The 13,681-nt window shown below is 43.0% G+C and overlaps 1 pseudogene across 1 annotated transcript in view; it reads left to right on the forward strand.

Moving 5' to 3' along the window:
* LOC307108684 (ferritin light chain-like) overlaps positions 1–13,430 on the forward strand; it is a 732,105-nt pseudogene extending 718,675 nt beyond the window's left edge. Inside the window, exon 2 of the transcript in view lies at positions 13,365–13,430. The product of the transcript in view is annotated as a ferritin light chain-like (transcript). The remainder of the gene's footprint in view (positions 1–13,364) is intronic.
* Positions 13,431–13,681: the final 251 nt, after the last annotated feature.

Here is a 13,681-nt window from a genome sequence, read left to right on the forward strand (position 1 = left end):
AGAACAAAAGCACAGACCTTGGTCCTCAAGGAACTCACAGGCTAGTGGGGGAGGATAAATAAATAAAACAAAACTATGCTGCACATATTATAATAGAGGCTTAGAGAGGGTACTGGGGGCAAAGATTTATAGCTGTCCAGCAAAATGGATTCCACGCTTCCTCCACAGTAATGGAGTTTTAGCTGAGCATATAGCCAGCTCTCCACCCCCAAACGCCCTCCTTGGGAAAGAAGCACAGTCTTATGACCCAGTTCTCCCCACGAGGAATACAAGTTGGAAGTGATACGTGCTATTTCCACGCTAGGCCTTAAAATACTATACATGTGCTCCACCACTTTCTGACCCTTTCCCATGCGCTGGAACACGGACATGCCTGCAAACTAGCTTCAACCATGCAGAAGAAGACAGCGCACTGAGGGGTGGGGAGAAACAAGGCAGAAGGAACCCTGAGTGACTGCACAAAGCAAATGGGCCCACCCTGAACTACTTTGGGAATGAGAGTAAGATCTCTGTTCTTTGATCCTTAAACCACTGTATTATTGGGCCTCTTTGCTGTAGCAGCTTACCTTTCACTCTAACGAATACAACAGACACACTGTCTGAAACGGAGTAAACAATTCATCTGAGATTACATCTCACACTGGGTCAACCCACTTCCTTAGCGCCTAGCCATGCTCATATCTGCTGATGCAGATGGACTGACAGCACTATTGTGAAAACCACAAAATCACTGAGTAATAAGGGCCAGAACCAGAAGGCACATTTGAGATTACCTAGGAAGCACCGTGCAATGGAAAGGGTATGGTTGTGGAATCAGAAAAATCTAGGTTTAAATCCTGGATTTGCCTCTCACTACCTCTGGATCTTAGACAAGAACCTTAATGTCTTGAATTTTTAAAAATTTTCTACATAATAATATCTGCCTTGCAGCATGGTTGAAAGTATTGTAATGGATATAAATGCCCAGTCCAGTGCCTGCAACATAGCAGCGTTCCATAGGTAATTATTATTATTAGCATTTTACAGGCCTGATGATAAAAGAACTAAACACTTTCTCACTGCTGAGATAATTCTTTCCTGCAGGCACCAACTCTAGTCCTGGCTCAGCTAAAAAGTTTGCTTGTATTGAACAAATGTAAAATTTGCCTCCTCACCTACAGAAGCAGATAAAAGGACATTTTGCTTTGAATTGTCCTGTATACATGTTCAAATTTAGAATAATGGACCTAAACTAACTTCCACCAAGAGGACAAATATACCTATTAAAAGCAGAGAAGAGGCAAAGAAGCATCGAACAGACTGTCAAACTACAGTGGGAAGGCTGGGGAGGGTTGGGGCAGGGAGTGGGGTGAGGTAAGAGATCAACCGAAGGACTTCTATGCATGCATATAAGCATAACTAATGGATGCAAGACACTGGGGGGGGGGGGAGGGTATGTGCCAGGGGGTAGGTGAGGCCGGGGGAAGGTCAATGGGGAAAAAAAAGAGACATATGTACTACTATTTGTAATACTTTAAACAATAAAATAAAATTTTTTTAAAAAAAAAGCAGAAAAGAGAATTGACTCCTGGATAAGTTTATTTTATTGACAAATTTTGCATCACTTTTTCTGGATGTCTACTTCGCTGGATTATAAACATAGCAAAAGTAGGGACATGCATTCTTCATGCCATCTTCCTCCAACTTAAAACACTGAACACCATTTTAGGCATTCAATAAGCATTCAATCAATATTAAGTAAATCATATCATTTTAGAGCTATAAGAATCTTCAAATATAATCCTATCTTGTCTTGCCCCTGTCTTTTAGATTAACTTCTTCACCCACTCATTCAGTCAATATATATTTATCAGGCACGACAATGCACTAGAGATATGGAAAGTAACATCACAACTGGTAAAATGACTTGCTCAAGGTCGAGATGTTAGAATTAGAAATATCATGTAGGCCTTCCAACCTCAGTGGTTTTCTTGCAGTCCTTACACACCCAGAGCTTGCCAATGGGGCTTGGCTCTTACATTTCCCCACTGCTCCCAGGTCTGGGGAAAGCATCTGCTCATCCCTCAGGGCTCATAGCAAAGAGGCTTTGTTTGAGCATCCCAGGTAAAGCCTCTAACATCCCCCTTCCCACAGCTGATGACAAGCCAGCCCCTCCATAATCAAAGTAACTCTATGTCAAATAATCAAGTTAAAAACTCAATGAATAATCAAGTTAAAAACTCAATGAATAAAAGTATTCTTAATGTTTTATTCCCTCAAAGTCCTACTCCCCTGAAGGAAGACTAGGAATAATGTGACCCTCTTTCTTCTTAAATTATGTCTAAATCTCCTTCCAGTGGAGATTTTACCTTGTCTATATGATTCCTTATTTCTTTGTTAACTTTTTTAAAAAGGAGGTATACTTTTTGTTATATTTTTACTTATTTATTGGTATTTAAAGAGAGAAACATTGATTGGTTGCCTCCTGCACACACCCTGACCCGGAATTGAACCTACCACCGTTCAGTGTACGGGATGAAACTCCAACCAACTGAACCACACCAGCCAGGGCTCATTGTTAGCTTTTTTATTTTGAAATAATTTAAAACTTTTAGTAAAGCGTCAATAACACATATAATTTCCATATACTCTTGATTCCGATTCACCAAATGTTAATGTTTTCACACATTTACTTATGATTCTGTGTGCTTATGTAGTGTGTGTGTGTGTGTGTGTGTGTGTGTGTGTGTGTGTGCACATGTGCATGAGTGTCCTGAATTGTTTGGGAGAAAGTTATAGATGTAAAGACTTGAATGCTTCCCTATAAAAAACAAGGACATGCTCTTACATAAGTAAATATAGTAGAGTTATTAAAATCTAGAAAAATTGATACTCAGCTATTACATAATCTACAGGCCTTATTTATTTTCACTGAATGTCCTAATAACATGTTTTATAGCAAAAGAGGGGGGAAATTGTACTTCTCAAGGATCCAGTCCAGGATCATGCGTCTCCTCTAACCTCCTTTCATCTGAAACAATTCCTAGTATGTTTTTGTCTTTCATGACCTTGACATCTGGAAGACAGGCCAGTCATTTTATAGTTTATCTCTTCATTTTAGGTCTGTCTTACGTTTATTCAAGATTGGATTCATGTTAATATATTACAGGAATCTCAGAAATGTGTTCTTCTCATTGCATCTGTTCAGGTAGCACCCAATTTCCATTTGTCCAATTCCTGGTGATGAGTCCATCGGGCTGCAATCTTTCTGGAGGCTTAGGGGAGATGGGTTTCCTTTTCTTTTCCAGCGTCTAGAGGCCACCTGCATTCCTAAGACCCCTTCCTCCGTCTTCGACGCCAGCAGTGTAACGTCTTCTCTCCTCTCTGACCTCTGCTTCCATCTTTATATCCTCTCTCATTTCTAACCCTCCTGCCATCATTTTCTTGACCCCCTGTGATTACACTGGGCCTACCCAGTTAATCTAGGGTAATCTCCCATATCAATATCTTTAAATTAAACACATCTGTGAAGTCCCTTTTACCAGATAAAGTAACATATTCACAGGTTCTGAGATTAGGCTGGGACTTTTTAGGATGGCCACTGTTCTGTCTACCAAGTTCAGGAAATAGTCTAAGGCCAGTCTATTATCTACCATGACCCATGACCTACACAAAAGAGGTCAGACTAATTGTTGGTCTTTAGTATCATTGCCAATAACTACAGGAGGGGAAAAAGTAGCTCCCAGACCACCAGCATGGCTCACTGGTTGAGCATTGACCTATGAACCAGGAGGTCACGGTTGGATTCCAGGTCAGGGCACATGCCCAGGTTGTGGGCTCAATCCCCTCATTGATATCTCTCTCTCTCTCTCTCTCTCTCTCTCTCTCTCTTCCCCCTTCCTCTTTGAAATCAATAAAAATATATTTTTTTAAAAAGTAGCTCCCATCCCCAGTGATGAGACATTTCATGCCCATTTACTTCCACATACAAATATATAAACTGAAAGCATTGCAGTTACTCCAGTTTGGGATTTGTTGTTAAACTTTATTAGAATCCTCATTATACTGATTTAGTTAATAAACACGGCAGTATCACCATGTAGCTGCAGCCTCAGTCTGTATACGTAGCATCCCCCAATCTGCTCAGGCACCAGGAGACACATGTGAGCTTGTCTCAGTCACACGGAAACAAATTGTGCCAGACTGTTTGTAACTGTTGATGGCATCAGACACTGCGGAATAGTTAGGGCGAATCATGTCCCAGGTCCGTTTTGCCTAGGCTGCCACCTGGAAAATATACCAACTAACCTAACCTATGTTTGCTGTTGGCGTAAAAAAAAACATATATCATGTCCAGGAATGGTCAGGGTGAGTAAAATCCCAAATTTTCAAAATAGGTCTGTATGACTCTCTATTCCTTTTGATCTCATCATTAACCAAAGTGAACAAAGGGAATGAATCCCTTTTGGGACAGCCACATGAAGTGACCACTCTGCCTTACTAAAAAGTGGACCAAGATTATGTGCCTTTTGTTTTTGTAAAAAGGAAATCATGGGAAGACTGAAAGAATACATTTCATATGTGGATTTTTACAAATAAAGATGGCTATTATAATGGGGGCGGGGGAATAATAAAAATAAAAAAATATTTTAAAAAATTAAAAAATGAACCAGGAAAAAGCAAGGGACAAAGAATCAGAACTCTTTTGAATTAATTTTTGAGAATGCCATTCCAGCTTTCAATACTGCGGATGGTAGGGAAAATGGGACAGGACTTCCATTAAATTCTTTTACTAACAGCCCATCACGGAATGGTCTTTGCAAATTATCCAGAAAGCCTAACAGATGAAACAGTTTAGTCGTAAAGGCCACAATGGTGTAGCTGGAGTCAGCTGACTGGACAGGAACAGCAATGCCATACCCTGAAAAAATGTCAAAGCAGTGAGGCAAAATTCAGTAGTCCCAAAAGGAGGTCAAAGATTCAATGAGGTCAATTTGCCAGGAACAGAGAGAGGTGATGTTCCATACAGGGCAGCTTCCTTCACCACAGAACAAACAAGCCAACCTTTGCAGGAGTCACAGTCTGGCATGCAGTGGAAGCTTCTGCATCCAGCAGAAACACTTGCCCTTTCTTTCCAGTGAGCCCTGTCTGCGATAAGGAATGTGTTGCTATGTGCGATGCAATGATGAAACCAGCTATCAATTGTGGCATTCTGGTCATTGCAGACTTGATCAACAGCCTAATTCTGGTTGATCTGACCAGAGAACAGGCCCTTACCATGAGCGCCTAACGGAGTGAGTGTGACTGATGAGCAGATACAATTTGTTTACCCGGTTCATAGCCCCAAAGAGGGATGTCTTTAATCTGCCAGTCTTAGGCCTCCAAGTGGTAGACCAACTGGGTAGGCCGTTGGTAACTGTCCAAAAGTCAGAGGGAGTCTTTGAGAGTATTGCCTAAAGCAAAAGTGACAGCCCATCGTGCTCCAGTTCGTCTTCCAGAATTGTCATTGGGGTTGGATGACTGCTGCCACCCAGTGGTCACCATCACCTTGCAGTTGAGCTGAGCCTACGTGAACCAGCCACGGGATTACAGGTGACTCCAGGGCCCCACTGAGCTAACAGCTTTGCTTCAGGCAGTGGAACGTGAGGGAAGGGATAAAGTTTCTCCCAAAGAGATGACTGCCACTTTTTCATATAAAACTCGGATGACACCATTTCCATTTGACAAGACAGATTTATTGGACCCCTCCCACTTTGTTTTGTTGAGTCCATGTTGACTCATCCCAAAATGGGTATATCCAGCCTGGTAAGACTTTCAGTTTCAACAAGAGCTTAGTAGCAGGTCAAGAGCTGCCTTTAGTGGGAAAAGGGGGGCATTATTCGGTGGCTGTGTCTGAAGGGTTGTGCTATTGTACTGAAAAATGGCCTCTCCTCCCGCTCTCGCAGTCATTATGGCCTTAGCTAAGGCTGAGATTTCCCTTTTTCCATCTGGGTTTATATATTGTTTCTGTTGGACCAATCAGGGGAGGACAGTACCTGTGCTAGTCCCTGAGCAGGAATATTCCCTCTGATGTTTATGGTTATTCACAGAACAGGCATATAAAACATCATCACCAATTATTCCTTCAGCAGTGGGAACCACAACAATAGTTCATTTGTGGCCCAGAAGCCCCACACAATAGACCACTTGAGCTTCCCTTCCCCACTTTCAACTGTGTCCAAATCCCATAAGTTGAATTCAGGCACCAAGGAGTCTGGCCTGAATGCACGTCAGAGCCCACAGCAAGTTTCCAGATCCTGCATTTCCCAGCTGGGAGGGCAGGAATTAAAGGGTAGCAGGCGAATCAAGGCTATGGTGGGATGGCAGGCAGGAAATGTTATTGTTAGCCTTTTATGTCCTCTTTCAACCCTTCACCCCAGAGTCAGAGCCTAAGCACCAGGATCCAACGTCTCCTTTTTTCTGCACCTGAGCACACGTCTCTACAATTCCACCCTGCTGTTGTTAGGGCCTCTGGTGACCCCTACACCTAGCGCCCCATCTTCTCACTGACCAAGACAAGCCGTGAAAAGAGCCAGGTAGTGCCTCTGAGCTATTAGGCAAGGCAGGGGTTGGGTTCACTTTTCTTTCTGAGTGGCCTCCTGCTTATGGCTTAACCAATGTTTTCAATTCATCCAAACTAACGCTTTTGGTTCACCCAAAAGCTTTATTTAAATAGCAAGCTCCTCATTGCTGACACCAATTTTTTGGTTTGGACTGCTGGCCCAATAGCCACAGACACACTGCCTTTCAGCTGGGGCTATGGAGCTTGCTTGGCCATTGTCATGATAGCATCCCTTCCTCTGCCCGCCAAGAGGAAAGAATAAGCAGCAATCAAGTGTCATTGGGGTAGCTTGTTCAGTCCTACTTTTTGTAGCTCACCCTTTAAGCATTAGTTCAACTCATGTTCCTTATCAGGTAAGGTAGTGGGAAACCCTTTCTCCACTCCCACCTTCCACACACATAGTCCTCCTGCCCACTATTTGGGCAAGAACATTCACTACCAGATCCCAGGAATTTTCTCATCTCTCTGAACCTGGTTCATAAAAACTTTGTCCTTCCTCTTCCAGAAAGTCATGTCTCCATCAGCACCCCATACTTGTCACTAAAACCGTCAAAGCTGCAATTTTACTTTTATAAGCTATTAAGTTAGCCTGTTACTGTTTCATGAATGCTTGAAACCACAGACCTGATTGCTCACAGCACAGCAAGCACCATGAGCATCTGCATGCTTATATTGGTGCCCCTGGCCCTTGAGTCCCATGAAGGCAACACGAAGGACCCAGATGAGTTCCTGCATATGTAGTGTGCAGCATTATAGGGGGGGAAAACACACACACAAAAACACTTGCTTCCAAGAATCCACCAATTTTATAACAAGCAGTAAGCAAGCCTGCTTTTTTTGTCCCAGAGGAAGACATTACCTCATCCTCCAAAGTTGCTCACTGCATATACAAGCCAGAGAAATAGCCTGTGTAAAAAGAAGATGGGGCCTCACAGTCTTGGCATACCCAGCAAGACGTGTAGAAGCGTGACAGACCTATGGAGAAGTTTCCCCCAATAACAGCCAGCCCTCTGGAAAAACAGTAATCATTTTAAAAGTTCCGCCATCATTTGCCAATTTCCTGGTTTAAATACTTCCACCATGACTGAGGATCCTAAAACAATTTCTAGAGATGTTTGGAGGGAAAATCTTGGGTTGCACTCATGGATAAAAGAAAGTATCTCATAAAATTAAATTAAAAAACTGGACTGTGATAGTCTCAACCTTTGACTGGTAGTCAATCCTCCACCTTTCTTTCTGCATCTTTAGTAAACCATTAAACCCATGTTTATACATTTCTGAGTCTGTAGTAATTTTCTACAACATTATCTGGTTTTAATTTTCTTCATTGTCTTTATTACTGTCTTAAATTTCCTTTTATTTATTTTTTACTTTATTGTCATGTTGCCCATAGATTGCAAAAACAAGAATTATATCTATCTTGTTTATCACTTTATCCCAGCACCTCTAACAGTGACTAGTATGTGAAAGATATTCAAGAAATAGATGATAAATAAATGAATCCTGGTTTAAGTAGCTAGTCCACCTCACTATGCTGCCTCTCCCCGAAGTCAGTCAGTTTTTGGATGGTGGGTATGGCAGGTGGCAATCAAGATGGCAAACAAGCTCCAGCGTTTTCCTCTTACAATTAGACCTGGATTGGGTTTTGGAGTATCTGACACCCCAATGCTGCCATTCATATAATATGTAAAATCAAATCATTAATTAAACCTTTCCACTCCTCAGTTTCTCCATCTAAAGTGCTCAAGGATCCCCTGAAAGAATGGCTTCAGTTTTCATTGTGGTCTTTAGGTCCATGCAGTGCTGAGTATGTGTCAATGACAGTTCTGCCTCTTTCTAATGACATCCTTGCCTCTGGAGGGTGATGGGAGAGTAGAGATGAACAGTTGAAGTCTCGCTTTTCTGCCACCTACTGAAGTGGTTCGGAAAGTCTGAAGAGTCTCTGAAGGCAATTTCTCAGCTTCTCTTTAACCAGAATTCAAACCTTACTCTAACACGTTTCCCAAACTCATCCCTCATCTGTTTTCTCGCCTATGAAATGGGGCTAACAGCACCTATCTCGCAGGGTGGTGGTGATCATCAGACATCATAAATCAGTGCTTCTCAAAGGCAGGTCCCTGGACCAGCAGCAGTGGCATCACCTACCAGCTGATTAGAAATGAGTTCTTGGGCCCGCCCCAGGCCCCTACTAAAGCAGAAAGGGGTTACACCCCCATCTGTGTTTTAACAAGTCTTGCAGGTGATTCTGATGTACAGTGTACACTACCATTTTAGAAGCACTGACAGATGAAATCACTTGACACTTGTTTGGCCCTCAACTGTCTGCTTTTCACTTATTCACTCAGATTTATGAGCCACATGAACAAATCCCAACAAAGCTGCAGAACCATTTATCTCATGTCGCCTGGCAGATAGGAACAAGGGGTGCGAGGCTTGGGAGCAGCCCCCTGCTCTGAAACTCAACTGTAAAAGCTTGTTTGGGCTGCTGTTCCTCTTCTGCACAATTATCACAATTTGACCAAATGTTCCTTCCCTGTTTATATTTTTCTTTTTCCTACATCTTTTTATTTGTCAAGGAGCTGTTTCGATAGACCATTTAATGCATCTGTGAGTAGCTATTCATTTTATAGTTGATATATGTATGATCTCATGTAAGCCAAAACCATGAGTTATCTTTTTTTCTTTAAACATCGTTTATTTAACTACTTCTAACATTCAGGGCCCATCGTGTCTTTTCAGTGTAATCAAAATACAGTAAAGGCACTTCGTGGGGAAAACAGGACGTAATAACTAGCTTTTCGACAAACTGTCAGAATGTCTCAATTCTGTTAAGACGATCAGGCCCTGCCAGCCTGGCTCAGTGGTTGAGCATCAACCTATGAACCAGGAGGTCACGGTTCAATTCCCGGTCAGGGCACATGCCCAGGTTGTGGGCTTGATTCCCAATGTGGGGGCTTGATCCCCAGTGTGAGGGCTTGATCCCCAGTGTGGGGTGTGCAGGAGACAGCCAATCAATGATCCTCTCTCATCACTGATGTTTCTATCTCTCTCTCCCTCACCCTTCCTCTCTCAAATCAATTAAAAAAATATTTTTTTTAAAAAAGAGTGATATCAGTTGGAAAAATGAGACTAATTTTGCTGCAGGTTTAAAGAAAGTGGAAATAACCAGTAAACAGTGGTGTATCTCTGCTTTGCAGTAGAAGGTTCTTAGTTCATACTTAATTGAAAAGGCAAGTCACTGTTGAATTTTGAAAATCCTGGTAGAGTTTTTTTTAAGTAATTTAATGTAGCATTTTATGGTTTCTTTTGTAGTTTGGAATTTGCGATGGATATCGAGGGATGCATATGCCTTCTGATCCCTTAGATTTAATCAGACTTCTCACTTGCTTGCCTGCATAATGGTTTATGGTACCTTTGATGATTTGCAGCCAACCTAGCACTTTTAATAATTTACTGTAAAAGCATTTAATTTTTAATGGACAAGAATGGGTTGGAGGTAACTTCTACATTGGTAAGTGCTCTCCTGAAGGCTGGGAAAAGGGAACGGTATATTTAAATTCCAAACGTTATTGAAAAGCATGCGTCTTTTATTACCAAAATCAAATGCATAATTGAAGAACATACCTAACCCAAAATTATTGCTGGCGCTTTATTTAACCAGAAGATAGCCTTGTGAATACATAAGGACATTTTTTTCAAATTCTCTTTTTTTTTTTTTTCTTATCCTCATGCTGTTTTCAATATACTGTTCCACTAGATAAAGCATACCTGCCACAGGGTGAGAATAGACGTCATTTTATTACATCTTGCTAATCAAGAAAAGCTCAACAAAAGAATGGCTTGTAATGTCTGGTACATAAAAGAAATAGCATCTTATATTCATTTTCCTTGAAAGTTTTTCTAAAATCTCCATATAATGTGCATACCTAGGAATGATTTCACAACTCGTCTTAAACATATAGAGTTTCCATGTGGAAAGAAAAAGGGGAAGATGCCAGGATAAATATTTTTTAAGACTTGATGGAGGAGAAAACATTTCTTGCCTTCAGAGGCACATAAAACAAAAAATGTTGCAATTGCCGAATAATCCCTTTTTCAGATATGCCATATGTAAAAATAAGAATGGCCTCACAGGACTGCTTTCTGGGGAATCAACTAAGAGCTTACAACTGGAAACTTATTCTTCTGTTCTAACATTCCACAGCAGATTGTCCCCAAGCTTACCCTGAAATGCACTACAGGAAGTACTCTAATGGTGAAGGGTCCAAGTCTGAGTTCTGTTTCTAAAGCACCTTTGGAATTCAGACATCGGAGCAGTTGCATAAGAATGTGAAACTCATTCTATGTTGGCCTTCAAATGGTCTGTAGTCTAAGTCCCGCTAGACTCTCAGGGACCTTTGGTACTTAGCCAAGGCGCTTGTGCCCTGTCAAAATAACACCATCTACAGAGGAAAGTTGGAGAATCGAGTCACCATTTCCACATTGGGTTTCCTGGGATGAACCTGCAGGTGCAAGATTTACCTGGTTAACCAGGACTTACCTACAGCCCACCATCTTTTGGCTCCCTGGCCAGGGTCAAATATAAAACAGCCCCTTTCTCTATTAGCCAGATTCTCATTTCCACCCCAGCTAATGAACAGAAACTTCTAGATCTAGTTAATTGTCCCCCATATTTGAGGAAGTAGATTTTGCTCCTGAGCAGACAAGTTCAGGGGCACCTGAATTGGATGACCTTCACCGATCATATACATACACTAGAGGCCCGGTGCATGAAATTCATGCACTTGGGGGGTCCCTCAGCCTGGCCTGCACCCTCTCGCAGTCTGGGAGCCCTCAAGAGATGTCTGACTGCTGCAGAGGCAGTAGAGTGTCCTGCCACTGCCGCTGCGCTCGCCAGCCCTGAGCCCGGCTTCTGACTGAGCGGTGCTCCCCCTGTGGGGGTGCACTGACCACCAGGGGGCAGTTCCTGCATGAGCATCTGCCCCCTGGTGGTCAGTGCATGTCATAAGGACCAGTCATTTCACCGTTCGGTCAATTTGCATATTAGCCTTTTATGCCTGAGGGATCAGGCCAAAACCGGCTCTCCAACATCCCCCGAGGGGTTCCAGATTGTAAGAGGGTGCAGGCCAAGACGAGGAACCCCACTGGTGCACGATCAGGGCCAGGGAGGGACACGGGAGGTTGGCCAGTGGGGGAGGGACTGCAGGAGGGCTCCAGGGCATGTCTGGACCTTCTTGCTCAGTCCCAATCAGCCGAACCCCCGCAGCAAGCTAACCTACCAGTTGGAGCATCTGCCCCCTGGTGGTCAGTGCACGTCATAGCAAGCAGTTGAACAGCCTTAGCATATCATTAGCATATTATGCTTTGATTGGCTGAACAGACAACTGGACGACCAGACACTTAGCATATTAGGCTTTTATTATATAGGATATCTCCTTCTTTCTTCCAGCTCTCTCAAATTCTTTATCTCACATCACCAACACTGACTTTTAGAGTCCTTAGAGATCATCTTGCAACCCATAAACTTTCACATGAAGAACTATAAGCTAAATAATTGCCCAAGATTACACAGAAGCTGAAAACTAGAATTTTCTAAATTGAGTGCTTTCTAAATACTGTTAGAAATCTGCTTTCTGAATCAAGTGCTTGGCCCACTACATCATTTAGTTAGTCTCACTCTCCCCCTCCTCTGACTCTCTTCCTCTCCTTTCACTCTTCCCCAACTACTCTCATCCCTTTTGTTTTTGCTTTAGGCCTTCCCCATGATACCAGGGGTACCCATGAGTATCACTTAGCTGCAGTGGTAGCCTTTGTTGCTAAAAAAAAATAAAATAAAATAAAAAATTAAGGGATGGGGAGGGGACAGGCAGATATTGCGTGTTCCTGACCCCAATCCAACAACCTTTCTGGCTTATTTCCATTTTTCCTCCTCCTCTTCCAATCAAGTGTGCTGCCTCTTTTTCATGTTCTGACAACAATGCAAAATGAGCTGATTTAACCCTAGCTAATTTTCCAGCCTAGTCTCTATGACAGAAACATAATTAAGTTTCATTAACTCCCCTCTCTTAATGTCCTCACTAGGTTGGGGCTTTGTGAACCATCTCCAAAAGACAATAGGAGACAGTGCCCTTGGCGGTCCCAGATCTGTCTCTTGCTTCAACAGTGTTTGGACAGAACAGACCCAGGGACACCCCTTCTTCCAGCCTCCAGCCACTCTCCTGCGTCTTATCCAGTCACCACCTTCAGAACCACCTCCAGAACCAGCCAACACACTGGGGTTTGTTTGTTTGTTTTTTTCTACCTGAACTCCTTATTGCCAAACAACCCTGAGCTCCCAAATTTGTCAGAATTATTCCACCAAGGTGGAGGCTGCAGTCACCGCCCAACCAACCGGCATTTGCAGGCCTCCCACACCTACCTCTCTCTGGGCTTCTACTTTGATGGGGATGATGTGGCTCTCGAGGACACGGGCCACCTCTTCCGAGAGTTGGCGGAGAAGAAGCACGAGGGTGCTGAGCGTCTCTTAAAGTTGCAAAACAAGCGCAGTGGCCACATTCTCTTCCAGGATGTGCTGAAGCCTCCCAAGATGAATGGGGCAAAACTCAGGACGCCATGGAGGCCGCCCTGGCCTTAGAGAGGAACTTGAACCAGGCCCTTGTGGAGCTGCAGGCCCTGGTTTCTACCCGCACAGACTGTCATCTCTGTGACTTCCTAGAGAATTACTTCCTGGATGAGGAGGTGGAACTCATCAAGAAGATGGGCAACACCTGACTCACCTCTGCAGGCTGCCGGCCCCCAGTCTGGGCTGGGTGAGTATCTCTTCCAAAGGCTCACCCTCAAGCACAACTAGGAGCTTTTGGAGCCTAGAGACCTTTGAGAGACCCCTCTGCATCCTCTGGTGTCTTGCTTTGACCTGAGCCTCTTCCCAAAACTACCAGCCATTCTTTTAACCACCCTGGAGCCCTCTCCCATGCATTGAACCAAATGAAACAATAAAGCTTTTTGCAGGAAAAAAAAAGACAATAGGAGAAAAGTCATTATTATCATAATAACTTTGTATGGTAACAGATGGTTACTAGACTTATTATGCTAATCATATCA

Source organism: Cnephaeus nilssonii, assembly GCF_951640355.1.
Source record: "Cnephaeus nilssonii genome assembly, chromosome: 12".
Taxonomy (NCBI): domain Eukaryota; kingdom Metazoa; phylum Chordata; class Mammalia; order Chiroptera; family Vespertilionidae; genus Cnephaeus; species Cnephaeus nilssonii.